Source organism: Triturus cristatus, chromosome 1_2 (assembly GCF_964204655.1).
Source record: "Triturus cristatus chromosome 1_2, aTriCri1.1, whole genome shotgun sequence".
Lineage (NCBI taxonomy): Eukaryota > Metazoa > Chordata > Amphibia > Caudata > Salamandridae > Triturus > Triturus cristatus.
This window is the reverse complement of record NC_140580.1, coordinates 447291386-447305650: the sequence shown is the minus strand read 5'-3', so window position 1 is coordinate 447305650 and position 14265 is coordinate 447291386. Positions and strand designations below refer to the sequence as shown.

At 50.5% G+C, this 14265-nt stretch overlaps 1 protein-coding gene across 4 annotated transcripts in view; it reads right to left on the bottom strand.

The window, feature by feature from the left end:
- IDE (insulin degrading enzyme) overlaps positions 1 to 14265 on the bottom strand; it is a 1118175-nt gene that overhangs the window by 959669 nt on the left and 144241 nt on the right. The gene's annotated exons all lie outside the window — the stretch shown is intronic.

Sequence of the window (14265 nt, the reverse complement as noted above, 5' to 3'; positions counted from 1 at the left end):
GATATATTGGTTATCATGTCTCAGTACTTTGTATTCTCTCAGGACAGTTTTTTCAAAGTTTAGAACCTCTGGGGCGGGGGGGGGGGGCATAGGGAGGGCAGATGATGAAGGCCGATAGAGGGAGGGTTCAAATTCATTAGCTGCCATGTTTCTTAAAATTCTTTGTTTTTGAAGAAAATATATTTTCTGATTTTGTTAAAAAAGTTAAGGAGTTCTAACTTCATTTTAAAGAAGTCTGGTCGATTAGTAGAGGCAGAAGTCAAGCCATGGCTCAGAACATCTCAAAGAAGCGGTCAGATGGTATTTTGACAAGTTAAAAACAGGCGCCATTTTATGCGGAGCCTTGGGGACCCGCTCGGGAGGATTATCGGCTTCAGCGTGTCCGCACCACCCCCCCCCCCCCCCCCCCCCACCCCACCGAGCCCCAGTGGGGAATTGCAGTGAGAGCTCTTGCCTGGTAGCGAGCCCTGTGGGTCGGAACTCCGGCATATGGGGCACGATGGATTGGCGCAGAGCGGTAAACTGCGACGGACCCCTGCACAACTGAGGCCTGCGAGGGTGAATCCTTCTGCTCCCTGGGACCGTGCCTCCGCTCCCCCATTCTTCTGCGAGCTGGATCCAGGACTGGGCTGACATAGGAGCCGACCATATATGTAGGAGGGCGGCCCCCAACCACACGCTGTACGAGCCTGCCGAGACGCAGGCCCCCGGAGCTACAGGGAGGACGGTGGCACACATCCTAGTCCCTGCTGTGCCGGCGAGGGGCCTGGAGGAAATGAAGTGGAGACCACCCTTTTTCAACTGCCCTGATGCTAGGGGGGGGGGCTTCTGCTGGCCCTTAGCGGCTCTGACCGGCCTGGACCCCTGGGTGCCTGCTGGGGCGGCCCTGTGGAGCGCCTCTGTCCTCCGGTCTCGGCTGGAGGGCCCGGACACTGGCTGATTTGGTGACAGGGCGAAAAACCCTGGTGGGAACAAACAGCCCTCAGCTGAGACCGAACGGTGCTCTGTGGCCTGGGGTTGCCTTGAGAGATTGTCCTGCAGGGGGGTGGCGGAGAACTGGTCCCCCCCCCCTCTCCACCGTCACAGCGCTGGACCCCGGCCTTGGCGTCCTGTGTCGCGAGCCCCACTCCGGAAGCTACAAATATGGTCAAGGATAAAGACCTAAAGCCGCCACGACAGGGGAAAATGGATCGCTATAGAAAGGTGATCACCCCCCACACGGAGGAACGACCGGCTGTTCTCACCGATACGGACACTCTCCTCCAGGCGATCCAGTCTTCTAGAACGGCATTGGAGGGGAAGGTAGGCGAGGTGGGCAAGGAGGTGACGTTCTTGAGGCAAGACCTACGGAACCAGGCGGCCAGGGTCACAGAATCAGAGACCAGGTTGGGAGAGGCTGAAGGTGCCCTTCAGGACCTCCGCAAATGCACGGCAAACCTCCGGTCCTCGAACAAAGACCTTCAGTGGTGTGTTGACGATGCGTGAAAACAGGGCTAAGACGCAAAAACCTCCGCTTTGTGGGCCTTAGAGAATGCATCGAAGGGACAAATATGATGTAATTTCTTCACTCTTGGCTCCGCCGCACCTTCCCGACAGATCTGTTCTCCGCTTGTTTCATCATAGAAAGGGCGCACAGGGCCCTGATGGCGCGGCCGCCCCCCAGGTTCGCAGCCATGACCAGTTATAGCGCGTTTTTTTAACTTCCTAGACAGAGCCGTGACCCTTCGGGAAGCTAGAAAAATCAGATATCAGACACGAGAACACACGTATAATGATTTTCCCGGACTATAGCAGGGAGGTTCAGAAGCAACAGCGGACCTTTGATTCAATGAAGGCAAAGCTTCGAGAGCGAAAAATTCAAAATATGCTCCTACTCCCCGCAAAACTGAAAGTGTTATTCCTGGGGAAGGCCTACTTCTTCCAAACACCGGAGGAAGCGTGGCAATGGATCAAGGAAAGGCCCGTCTTGAAGCAACCCTAACTTCCATCACGCCATGGCCAAACATCGGTGGGGAGCGCCCCGCGACCCTCGGACCGTCAAAGAACGCTCCATCTACGGGCTAACCGGAGAAGCCGTCTGAAGGGGGTGACGCCTTATGCATCAAGGGGTAGCAGCAGGATCCGGCGGAGTGGCCGTTCACTGGATGTGAGAAAGTGGCTCTGTATATACTGTTCCCAAATAGGTACAGTGTGTACAGAGTCCACAGTCCCCAGAGGTTTGGCAGAGGCTAAAGTTAGATATAACCTTACTCTCTAAAGTGGTAGCTTGGTCGAGCAGTAAGGCAGTATCAGAGGACAGTGTAAAGCATTTTGAGGTACAGACTCGGTCAGAAAATGGTTTCACACACTCAATAACTGAACTCTAGGCCAATGGTTTATATCTAAAAAATATATGCTTGTTTTATTTTAGAACCAACAATAGGTATTGAAATATACTTTCTCAGAATGAGATGCTGTAGGTAATTACTTATGCAATCCAGTACTGGGTGCCTAGACTCAGTACTGGGACCTTTATCCAAAACACGCAAGTAATTACGTTTTCAGAAATTATACGATTTTTAAAGAATATTTATAGTTTGCAGAAATTGACACTTAGAAGAAAATTCACAGAAAAACAGTCAATGATTTCCTATGGGAGAAAATTGGGTAACTGGTAAGTACAGTTGTAAGTATTTTTCAGTCAGTGCTGGGCACCAAGATCCAGCACTGGGAGCTCACCTAATAGCAGGTGAGTATTTTCGTTTTCGTTACTCGGCTGATTTTTGGTGAATATTTTAAGTTTTGTAAAGTCCACACTTTGAAGAAATTTCAAGTAAAGCCAGTCAATGTTACCCTATGGAGAAAATTGAGTCATCGGTTTAAAGGTAAGTACTCGACTGGCAGAGTTAAGGTTCTGGGCATAGACTCAGGGGTCTACCAAGGTCAGGTAGGTACAGTTGGTTCACCCTCAGCGGCGCAAGGGCGGCCGGGTGCAGAGAGAGTTAGGCCCAATGTTCTCCTATGAGAGTTAGGGGGGCCTTGGTTGGTGGCTGCTGACTAGCAGGCCACGCGGCTGTGGGAGCTGGGCTCCTGGTCACTTACTCAGGGCAAGTGGGGAAGTAGATGGGTGTAGAGGTTACACTGCCAGGGTCACTCGGGCGGCTGGGTGCAGGGTGCTTTTGAGCCTTCGGGCGCTCAATTGATTTCAATGGGAAATCTCCGGTTTAGAAAAAGACTGCAAGCTCGGGGACGAGGACTCTTCAGGTGCCACCACCACTTCGGGAGGTAAGTTGGGTAGTTGGAGGATAGGTAGGTACCCCGGGATTGGGCACAGGGGGCCGCGGGGCGCCGGGGTGCCTTTTGGTGTCAGGAAATCTTACCCTCTGTTGATCGCGGTTGGGGGGGCACCTTGTTCTGAGGCTGCAGGCTTCTTCAGGAGTGTCGGGGGAGGTCCTTGGGTGCCGGTCTCGGGGTCACAGTCGCCGTGGGGTCGTCCTCGTGGTCTATGTTCACTCCGGCACAGGCCAGGCTTGGCGGGTGCAGAGTGTGCTGGGTTCACGGTTCCGGGCTGCTGCCAGGGATTAAAAGTATATTTTGAGTAGAGCCTCTACTCATGGGAGTCCCAGTGGGCTTAGAGTCAAAAGGTAGCCAGGTCCTCCGGGGTTTGTGAGGTTGCTGGCCACAAGAGATGCCGGGTTGGAGCAGGAGCAGGTTCGAGGGTCGACAGGCCGGTAGTGCTGGGGCCAAAGCAGTTGATGTCTTCCTCTTCTTAGCAGCTGCAGGGCAGGTCTTCTTTCTTCTAGCTCTTCTTCGGATTTTGGAATCGGGAATCTGGGGAAGGAAGGTTCAGGGTGCCCCTAAATACTAGATTTAGGGGCGTTACAGGTAGGTGAAGGGTACACCCCCTATCCTGCCTCTATCCTGTGGGAGGGGGGCAGTAGCCTAATCCTGATTGGGCAGGGCTTCCCATCTTCAAGATGGCGAGAGCCCAGAGATGTGCTTCACCTCGCCTCCCCCACCTGAGGGGTGGGGTTGGCAGGCTGGCACATCCCCTGTCCTTATTTGGGGTTTCCGGCCAAGCTTCCCGCCAGAGTGGGGGGTTGCAAAGGTGGCATGCCTTTGAAGCTTCCCCCTGCCCATCCTGGGGGAGGAGACCTAGCACCTCGCCCAGGATGTGCATTGTTGCAGGCCCAGGAGAGCAGGGGCTCTCCTACCCAGGGGTCCAGCAACATGTCTGCTGTGTGGCAGCCTAGGCAGCCTCAGAACAGACGTGGATTGAAGGTTGGGTTTTAGGGGGCATCTCTAAGATGCCCTCTGGGGTTCTTGGTACATTAAATCCCACAATGGCATCAGTACGGGTTTAATGTGCTGAGAAGTTTGATACCAAAGTTCTCAGTCTTCAGTGTTGCCATTATGGTGCTGTGGAGCTCGTGTTTGACGAGCTCTCAGCACCATGTGCTCTTAAATGGCAGCACTGCACTTACAGTGCCCAGGAATGGACCTGGGTACTGTAGGGGCACAGGGCTCCTGCTCCTGTCCCCAGACCACTGGCATAGGGCACCCAGCTAGAGGGGTGGCTGATGTATGCCATGGCAGTGTAGGTGCTGGGTATAGCACACAGGGATGTGTGCCATGTCGACTCTTTGTTTTATCTTGTACCCAGACACCCAGCCTGCAAGGGCAGTGTGTGTGTAAGGGTACAGGGCCTCTAAGGGTGGCACAATGAGTGCTGCAGCCCTTAGAGGCCTTCCCTGGTCACAAGGCCCTGGGTACCTAGGGTACCATTTTACCAGGGGCTGATATGTGGCCAGGGTTTGCCAATTTGTGTTTTGTGTTTTAGGGAAGGAACATAGGCCCTGGGCACCTGATTGGCAGCAGTCCAGGGCACACTTAGTCAAAGTACATTCAGCAATTCAGCAAAACGTGGGGGCATACCATGCAAGAAAGATGGCACTTTCTCACACAGGACTCTCGCCTGTCGGTGGGCTTACACACCCTCCACCTTCCCAACCACCCTGAACCGGACACAGAGACGGACACTAGAGGCAGCACGTCCGGAGAAGAAGGTGAAGACGAGCCTTCTCTGCATCCCTTGGCCGTTGCAATAGTGGCAATGGAGCATGATGCGGTGACAGACACTTTGGTATCACAGGCGGACCCCCTTGATTCACACTCCTGAGTATGAGCCTTTGGGACTGGCAGTGGCATCAGATTAGCACAATGGAGTTTGTTGATTGGACACTCCCCCGGAGATATATAGACAGCGAGTCCTGCAGACTGCTTGAAGTGCTCTCTTCCATCGCAGGTGAGAGGCAGGGACTGGCCACAGACTTGGACTTTGGGACGCCCCTTCTTTTTCTTCTTCTTCTTCCTGCTTTTCTTCTCCTCACTCGACTCTTCCCTCCCCTCTTCTACACTTCTGGTCCTTGGCTCCTGCCTGTCTTTTATTATTCCAGGATTGTTCTTTTTGGACTAATTGGGGTTGCTGCAGGAGTTTGAACTTATAGCAGAAGTTGGGCTTGGGCGGGCAACAGACCTCTGCCACCCTTATACACTACCTCGAGCGCCTGGCGGGGGATGTGACACTGGGGAGGTGGGGTGGGGAGTTGGGAGCAAGGGGTTACATCATTATGGCTCACAATGTTTTTGCTTAATTACAGTCACAGAGGTTGGAGAATCTGCACAATTACCCACATTTCCCGGACAGGGTATTATTTAATCCCCCACATACACGTGTCCCACCAATACACAATAATCGGTAGTGATGGGTCTGGAGGCTAGCCCCTTTACAGTGTTTACCTGGAATGTTAACGGCTTGGGTGACACAATTAAGAGAGGACTGGTGTCGGCATTTATAAAACACTCCCACCCGGAGGTGGTGCTGTTGCAGGAAACCCATCTCAAGGGCACAAAATGTGGGTTCCTCGCATGGGGGGCCTATATGTTCCTGGCACATGCGGGATACACCTCAGGTGCTATCCTGATTAAAAAGTCACGGCCTTTCCGGGTCACACGGACATGGGTAGATCCCCAGGGAACCTATGTGGGAGTGACAGGGACATGGGGAAGGAGGAATGTCACTATCCTCTCTGTTTATGCCCCGCCGAAGCTGCAGACCAGGAACCGAACATGGGGTGACAGACATACTGCTGGAGACACAGAGATCGACGCACATCATTGGGGGTGATTTTAATAACGTGAAGCATGTCCCTCTAGACCGCTCAGGCACCCCAGCCCATTCCCCCCCGGTTACACAATTAGCCCACCTGGCCAACACTCTGGGCCTGGTGGATGTATGGAGACACGTGCACCCAGGAGACCGACAGTACTCTTATTACTCGGGGGCGCACAGAGTCCATTTGCGACTGGATTATGTGCTGCTCCCCCAGGGCGCCATCCAGGACATTTATTAGGTGGAATACATGGCCCGGGGTTTGTCTGACCACTCGTCCCTATATGTCCGAGTGGGAGAGAGACCCCGCACCAGTCAGGGGGGTTGGAGATTATCGGTTTGGGACTTACAGAATAAGGAATTGCTCCAGGGTCTCCGAGCGGACACGAAGGTCTTCTTTGCCAAAAACGAGGGCTTGGTACAGTCAGGGGTCACGATGTGGGAAGCCTATAAAACGGTGCTACGGGATAGGGCCCAGAACAGGATAGCCTGGGAAAAGAGGAAAGTTCAGGAAGAACGCGCCACATTGGAAGCCCAAATTCTTACCCTAGAACGGCGGCACCTCACACATAGAGACCCGCAGGTGTTGAGGCAGTTAACAGAGACGCAACATCAAAATAGGATTCTTATCCGTCAGGAGGCTAAGGCACAGGCCCAAGCGACCTTACATAGGCTGTACGACGTGGGCGACATATCCGGAAAGCTCCTGGCGTGGCTTAGCCGTAAAGAAATGGAAGCCCGTTGGGTGGAGAGTGTGGTAGACTCCTAAGGAACTACACAGACACAAGATACACAGATAGTAAAGACATTTGCGTCCCACTATCAGCGCTTCTATGAAGCCAGAGACCTGAGGGCGCCCGCAGCCATATCAGACTATCTGATTAGCATTAAAACCCCATCATTGGACGATGATGATAAGGAAGGCTTAGATTCGGACATCACTGTCGACAAAATCAAAATGGCTATAACCAGACTATGTCCTGGGAAGACCCTGGGCCCTGCAGAATTTTATAAGCAAAGCGCCGATCTCATAGGCACACACCTCCTGCAGCTTTTCCAGGACGCCACCCAAGAGGAAATCCTACTCCTGGATCTGCGAATGGCCACGATTATTCCTATCCACAAGCAGGGCAAGCCCCCCACGGACTGTGCTTCCTATCGCCCCATCTCCCTCCTTAATATGGAGGTGAAAATATTAGCGACTATCCTGGCCCTGCGGCTTCGCAAGGTCATCACTAACCTAGTACACCAAGACCAAACGGGCTTCCTGCCCGGTTGGGCGACCCGGTTGAACCTACGAAGAACCCACAACTGGATCATGGCAGTTCAGGACCGAGACGACCCGCACTTGCTACTGTCCCCAGATGCGGAAAAGACATTTGACGCGGTACACTGGCACTTCCTCGAGGCCACCCTGGTTAAATTTGGTAAAGGCCCTAAGTTCCGGCAATGGATAGGTCTCTTAAACAGGGATCCTTGGGCGAGGGTAAAGGTGAATGGCCATGTGAGAAGTTGGCCTGATGTATGATGTCACTAGTTCTAGTGTACACCTTATATCAGTCCAAACAACCCTTATGGTGATTGGTTGTAAAGTCAACCTTATAGACCAGCTATCCTAGTGGTAGCATGGACAAGAGCAGTCTTAGGCTAAACTCCGAATGGCATGTGAAGCCAGCTGTGATACCATATATAATCCCTTGAATACCAAATGAAAGGACACCACAACAGATATATATATAAAATAAAGTGTATTTATTCTAGTCAAACCCTCAGCACTCTTTATGAGATTCGAGGTAAGTACAACACAGTCTTATTCAAGCATACATTAAGTCACACAGGTAAGTAATACAGTTAGGCCCTAGGGGCCACGCAAACCATATACTAAAGAAGTGGTATAAGGACCACTATCACGGAAATAGAATAGGCCTAGGCCTAGGGAATCGCTGGGGCTACACTACACTACCAACAGTTAGGAAGTGGGAGGCCCACGGGATTCAGGTGCAGAGTGGAAATACTCACGCGTAATGAGTATAATCGATAGAAATAGTACAGTTCTGAAATAAGCAGTTTTAGGACACTTCTGGAGCAACTAGGAAGTCGAGACTCGGAAACTAGACCCTAGGATAGTCACTACCCTTGTGAGCACCGAAGTACCCAAGTTACCTAGCCCACGGGCTGCGGGTGCATAGGTGTGAACTTGCGTCGGGTTTCGTCGTGAACATCTATGGATGCCTGAAGGAAAGTTGCTGATAGGCACTCAGTGCAGAGTGTCCGGTGGATCCCAAGGCCGGGATCAAGGAGGAAGGGTACCTGCAAGCAGAAGGGACAGAGTCAAGGTCACGAGCCAGTGACCACGTGGAACCAGGAAGGAACCAGGCGATGTCGTGAAGATTGCAGGTGAAGGGTGAAGCTTGTCGCAGCAGCCACGGGTACCAGGAGACGTCGAGGACGACCAGGACCAGGAGGCGAGCTGTCCCACGAAGGCTCTTGCTGTCGGCGTCGTCGAAGTCGAACTAGGACTCACCAAGCCTTGGCAAGCGGAACCCACTTAGAATGGAGGACTTGCTTCTGGTGCAGACCAGGAAGGTCTGGGGTGCCAGTCTGGAGGAGCCAAACCAGCAGTGAAGATTTAAAGGTGTGTCGTCACAAAGGCCGCTAGCCAACGGGCAAGCAACCGGACAGACGCGGCAAGCAGGAAAATGCAGAAGGGCCCCAAGCAGGACTCGTGGAGTGTGGGGGGCTGATCTTCGGTGCAGATGGTGCTTGGGGTTGGGGCTTCTCAATCCCCGGTGCACAACTTCGAGGGTACCTCAGAAGCTGCGCTGGAAGATACTCGCCACTTTTCCCAGGTAGCCGGTCCCACGTCTCTTGTCGCCTCCACGGATCTCAGCTCGGCTGTGGATGTGGATCAGGGTCGGAGAAGTCTGGAAGTCAAGGCTCTGGTCGGGCTCTGCAGTCGGTCCCTCGTAGAACTTCAGCAAAGCAAAGGGTAAGTCTCTTGATGGTGCCTGTTTGCACAGGGTAGCCACTCCTTGGCCACAAGGGAGATTCTTCAGTCTTCTTCTTTCATCGAATGTCGAAGGTCCAGAGTTTCTGTTCAAATTGCAGGTTCAGGATAATCTAATCTCCTGGGGCCCAGCTACCACACTTATACTAATCTGGGGGGCTGGGTTGCCTGCTAGGTCACGCCTTATGGGTGGGACCTGGGAGGGGGGTGGTGACACCCCCTTCCCTTTGTCCAGTTTCACGCCAGGACTGGGGCTGGAGTGCCCCAGCACCGGTTTGAACTGGACTATGCATGGTACACATTGTGTGCCCCAGGCATGTCTCATTCCTTTCAGCCCTCCCTGCCCCAATACACTAAAGTCTGTCTGGGGAGGTGCTAGCACCTCCCCAAGCAGGAAACCTATTGTCCAGGCCTCCCTGGCTGGGAGGGCTCCCAGCAGCAGGAGGTCAGACTCGTGTCTGTGGCAGCAGCATCCATTTTGTGATGCTGAGGCTTTGGTGGGAGTTAAACAGCAAAGTAGGATTTTAACATGTCTCTCCCTCTAGAAGGGAGGAATAATATCCTCATCACCAGAAATGGTATGGGGGTATTATTCCAAAGTGTTAAGACACCTTACACGACATGTTTTGATAAAGCCAAACCATAGTTACCATAACCGTTTAAGATTATAAGGCACTTTAAGAGTATATGGTAGGCTATATCATAGAACAGCTATAAGGACATGTTTCCGAAAGCTGCAGACAGGCTCAGCTCATGCTAGAGCACCATCTCACATGTTACCAAGCACTCTGCCTCCAGGATTGTTAAGGCCTGCCATAGGAGTGGCTGATAGGTACACATGTGTCTATTTTAAGGGTAGATATAGGTATACTATATCTAAGCAAGGGGTGATTACACGACCTTGTCCCAGCTGAGTGATCAGCCAGTTGTGTCTGATTGGAAGGCCAGACCAGGGGTGGAATAATACATGCTGCAGCCCCTGGGAGGCCTAGGATACACCTATGCCCTGGGTACCTAGATTACACTGTACAGGGTCCAATAAGGTGATCCTTACCAATTATGTATGTACCTAGGGTACATGGAGTCCATTTTAAAGAGAGAGCAGACAGCCTGAGACCCTGAATGGCAGGATCTCAGGCCAACTAAGTCGAAAAACCAGCTAGACACTAGGCAAAAAGTTGGGGGTAACCATAGTCAGATATCCACCTTCCTACAGGCCAGATCTCGAAGATTACCCCATCAGAAGGGGCAACAGACAGGGATGTCCACTTTCTCCACTACTCTTCGCTCTTACGATAGAGATTGTGGCCTGTATGGTTAGGCAGAGCTCGGAGATTCGGGGGTTCCGCATTACCCCAATGCATGCTGCGGAAAAAAAGATTTTGCTTTATGCGGATGACATCCTGCATTATATTACTAACCCGACTATCACGACCCCCGCTCTGTTTGAAGTCATGGACCTCTACGGGGCGTGCTTCGGGTACGCCATAATCTGGCATAAGTCGGTCATCTACAGCACACGAGCTGTGGCCACCTGGCCTGCGCTTCCTGGGGCCCCACAGATAGCACACACTGGGCTTACATATTTTGGGATCTATCTTACCACAGACAGGAGGCTTTCATACCAGAAGAATATCCAGCGGGTCATAACCAATTTCACAACAGATGCACAAAGATGGAAATCCCTCCCCCTCACAATCCGGGGTCGGGTGGCTATGTTTAAAATGATTACCCTGCCCAGTTTTCTTTATGCCCTCCAGAATGAGTACCCCCCCCCCACCTCTCCCGGAAAACCTTTTGGGCGGTAGAAAGCAGCTGAGGATTGAATTGACCACACTGCACCGCAACCGATACAATGGGGGGATTTCGCTGCCCGATATAGAGGCCTACTACTGGGCGGAACATCTAACCCCGTGAACGGACGGCTCCACGCCACGGCAGACCACCCCACCTACAGGCTTGAAAGCAACACTATGGCAAACCGCACATACATGTATTATCTCTACAGGGGAAGGGGCAGAAGAAAACTTCTCCCGGCCACACAAGTTGCGCTGGAGGTCTGGGACAGGGCATCGAAAGCACTGGGGTGGGATCGCAAACCTACAAAACAAACACCTCTTTGGCATTGTCCCTGGTTAAAGGAAATACACAAACTGAGGGGCTTTGAGGGGTGGGATGCCATTGGCATTTCTACCATAGGTGACGTTTTAGCCAAGGGTAAACTCAAAAGTTTTAGTGTGCTGCAGACTGACTTTGAGTTGCACGCCCCCCAATTTCTTAAATAAGCACAACTCCGACATGCCTGGCAGGCGGAGGGCTCCTTATCCTCCTCGATGCCGGAGTATGAACCATTGGAGTGACGCCTACTACAAGAGCACGTACTTACTAAGGCGGTCTCGCTAACATATCAGACCCTGAATAATAATGAGCCAGATAGTTTGAGGAGACGAAGGGAGTCCTGGGAGCTAAACCTAGGTAAACTTGAAAATATAGACTGGGAGGCAGCTTTAATGCACCACCGCGAGGTGACCATTAAATCCTGTCTTCGTCTCATTCAATACAAGGTCCTACACAGGGTCTATTACGATAGGGCCCGGCTCCACCGCATGGGCCGCGCTAGTCACCCGAATTGCCTGAGATGTGGACAAACACAGGGGGACTTCTACCATACCATCTGGGGCTGCCCCGTTATACAGATTTACTGGGAAACTGTGTTGGGTGAGTTGAGCAAGGTTCTAGGCTAACACTACCATTGGACCCTAATGTCATACTGCTGGGCATTCCCGGAGATGTAGACCTAGGCCGCCCACAGCTCATTTTCGCCATGTTAGCTCTGGTGGTGGCAAAACAGGATGTAGCTCGAACATGGGGAGCGACAGCCCCACCTCAGCTCCGAGACTGGAAGCCGGGAATAGATATGTACATGGCGGCAGAGAGGGTCACATACAAGGCGAGGGGCTGCCCGAGAAAGTTCCGTAGGGTATGGGGGAAATGGATGGCATACTATGGGCTCGATGGAGCACTGGGTGAGACTAGCGGGCCTTCCAGAGGTCCTCACTTTCCCTCTAGACGTGACCGCCGACCCACTCGTCCCGGAGCATTCCAGGTGGAGAAGAACCAGGGCACACTGCAGTGGAGAATGGTGAATGGGTGGGTCATGCAAGATCCAGACATCCGAAGGGACGAGGAAAACGGGATGCATTAAAAATAAAAAATAGGAACCACAGTACTTTAGGTCATCCACAAATATAACAGGAAGATTCCTGGTTTGAAAGATGGCCAGTTACTAAATGGACATGCAATTTAGTTCTTGAGATTTTCCTTTTTTTTTTTTAAACTGGTCTATTTTTCCTTGGAGTGCATTATCTCGTGTAGAGACTTTCTTCCTTTGGTGACTAGTTCTTCATTATCTTTTTAGGTTGTTTTAACAATGATTCTTCAACACTGTCCCAATGATGGCCCTGGTCAAGTCAACCGTAGCAGGTGAAACATCGACTCCCCAAAAAATATGGACTGTTCAAAAATCTGTATTATATAAATGGCTAATATTTACTGAACATTTGCTAGTACTACAACTCAAGATGTATTTTTTCGGGGGCAGCCTGTTGCTCAGTTTGATTAAACTAGTTTCACATGTGTGTTTTGCACCTTAGCTTCATAAAAGCACTGCTTCATTGCACTGTGTCACATATGTTGCTCTTACTGTTTAAAGTGTGAAATAATGATTGAAATAACAGCTTCTTTTGTTTCTAATTTTCTTTACCTTCCCCGTTTTTACTTGTTGGCTTACCTACAACTCTTAAATGCATGTCTGTTTTTTTGTTTCTGCCTTCACACGCAAGGTCAAATTTTCTTATTTTTTTGGATTAATTCTTACGAAAGGATTATACCAAATTACTACCTCAACGCCAAATGAACCATAGGTCTGCAGAGTATAGCGTAATATAACAAAAAAAAGAGTCACTCATTTCACTTTGGCTAAACACTGCTCCACCTTCCATCATTGTCCTGTGCTGTCAGGCACAGTCAGTCTCTGTTCGATTCTGGTCAACTAAGCCAGCAATTGCCCTGCCTTATCGCACTTAGAAAGTGACCTAGTTAGCTGCTGCCAATAGTCGAGGCAGCAGAGAATTTCAAGTGCCTTAGCATCTTCCTCTGATTTATACTGCAGTTGGATTTGCGTCTCCTGGTTACCACTCAAGAGCTCCAATAGATCTGACCAATTTGTCCAGGTTAGACTCCAGTGTTTTTGGACCCATGCTACTGTTATAAATCAAAGGCTTCGGACAGTCACTTTAATTGCTGTGAGTATTCAATTACCATTAGCTTCTTTGCAAGCTAATCCCAGCCAGACAGACAGTTGTGCTACCCAAATTCCTAAATAAGAAACCGAGGCCAGGGCAAATGCATTCTGCTTTTACACAAAAATAATTGCCATTTTCACAATGACATAGCCACCTTCCACAGCAAACAAAATGTACCATTCCAAAGCTTTCCACATATTAGTATTTAAACGTACATTTTATAGGAGAATTTTGAAAATAAAATGTATTAAATAATTTTTAAAGCGGTTGGGCAAATACATGCAACATCCTGTTTTGTCTAACGCAGACACTTAAAAAATGTTGTATTTACTAAACCTTTTTTAACAGCCAGTTTATATTCCAAGTCAATGGTTTAAAACTCAATTGGGACAGCAAAGCGCAGCACAGCCATGGTATATGCTCTGCTCAATAAGAAGCAGTAGTCGAATGCAGTCCCTTTCTGCTTCTACTGGGACCTGAGCATTATCTCGGCTGGGCGTTATTCACACTGAATAAGCCAGTTGGACAGCCTTTAAATGTATCCAGGTTTACTGCTGAATGATGAATTAAATGTACCGATCAAGTGAATTATGTTCCTAGTGTAGAAAGTTAGAGCCCAAAGAGGCCCTATCTATGGCATGACTTTTTGCTACAGTTAAAGCACATGCCTCTTTTTGCATCATCTCTGCTTGCATCTCTTCACCTCCAAGATTAACTATCAACAAAAAGGATTTGAAAGGACAACAATTAAAATCACAAATTTCGCTAAACCATTTTTCATAAGAATCACCAGACGAAAAATA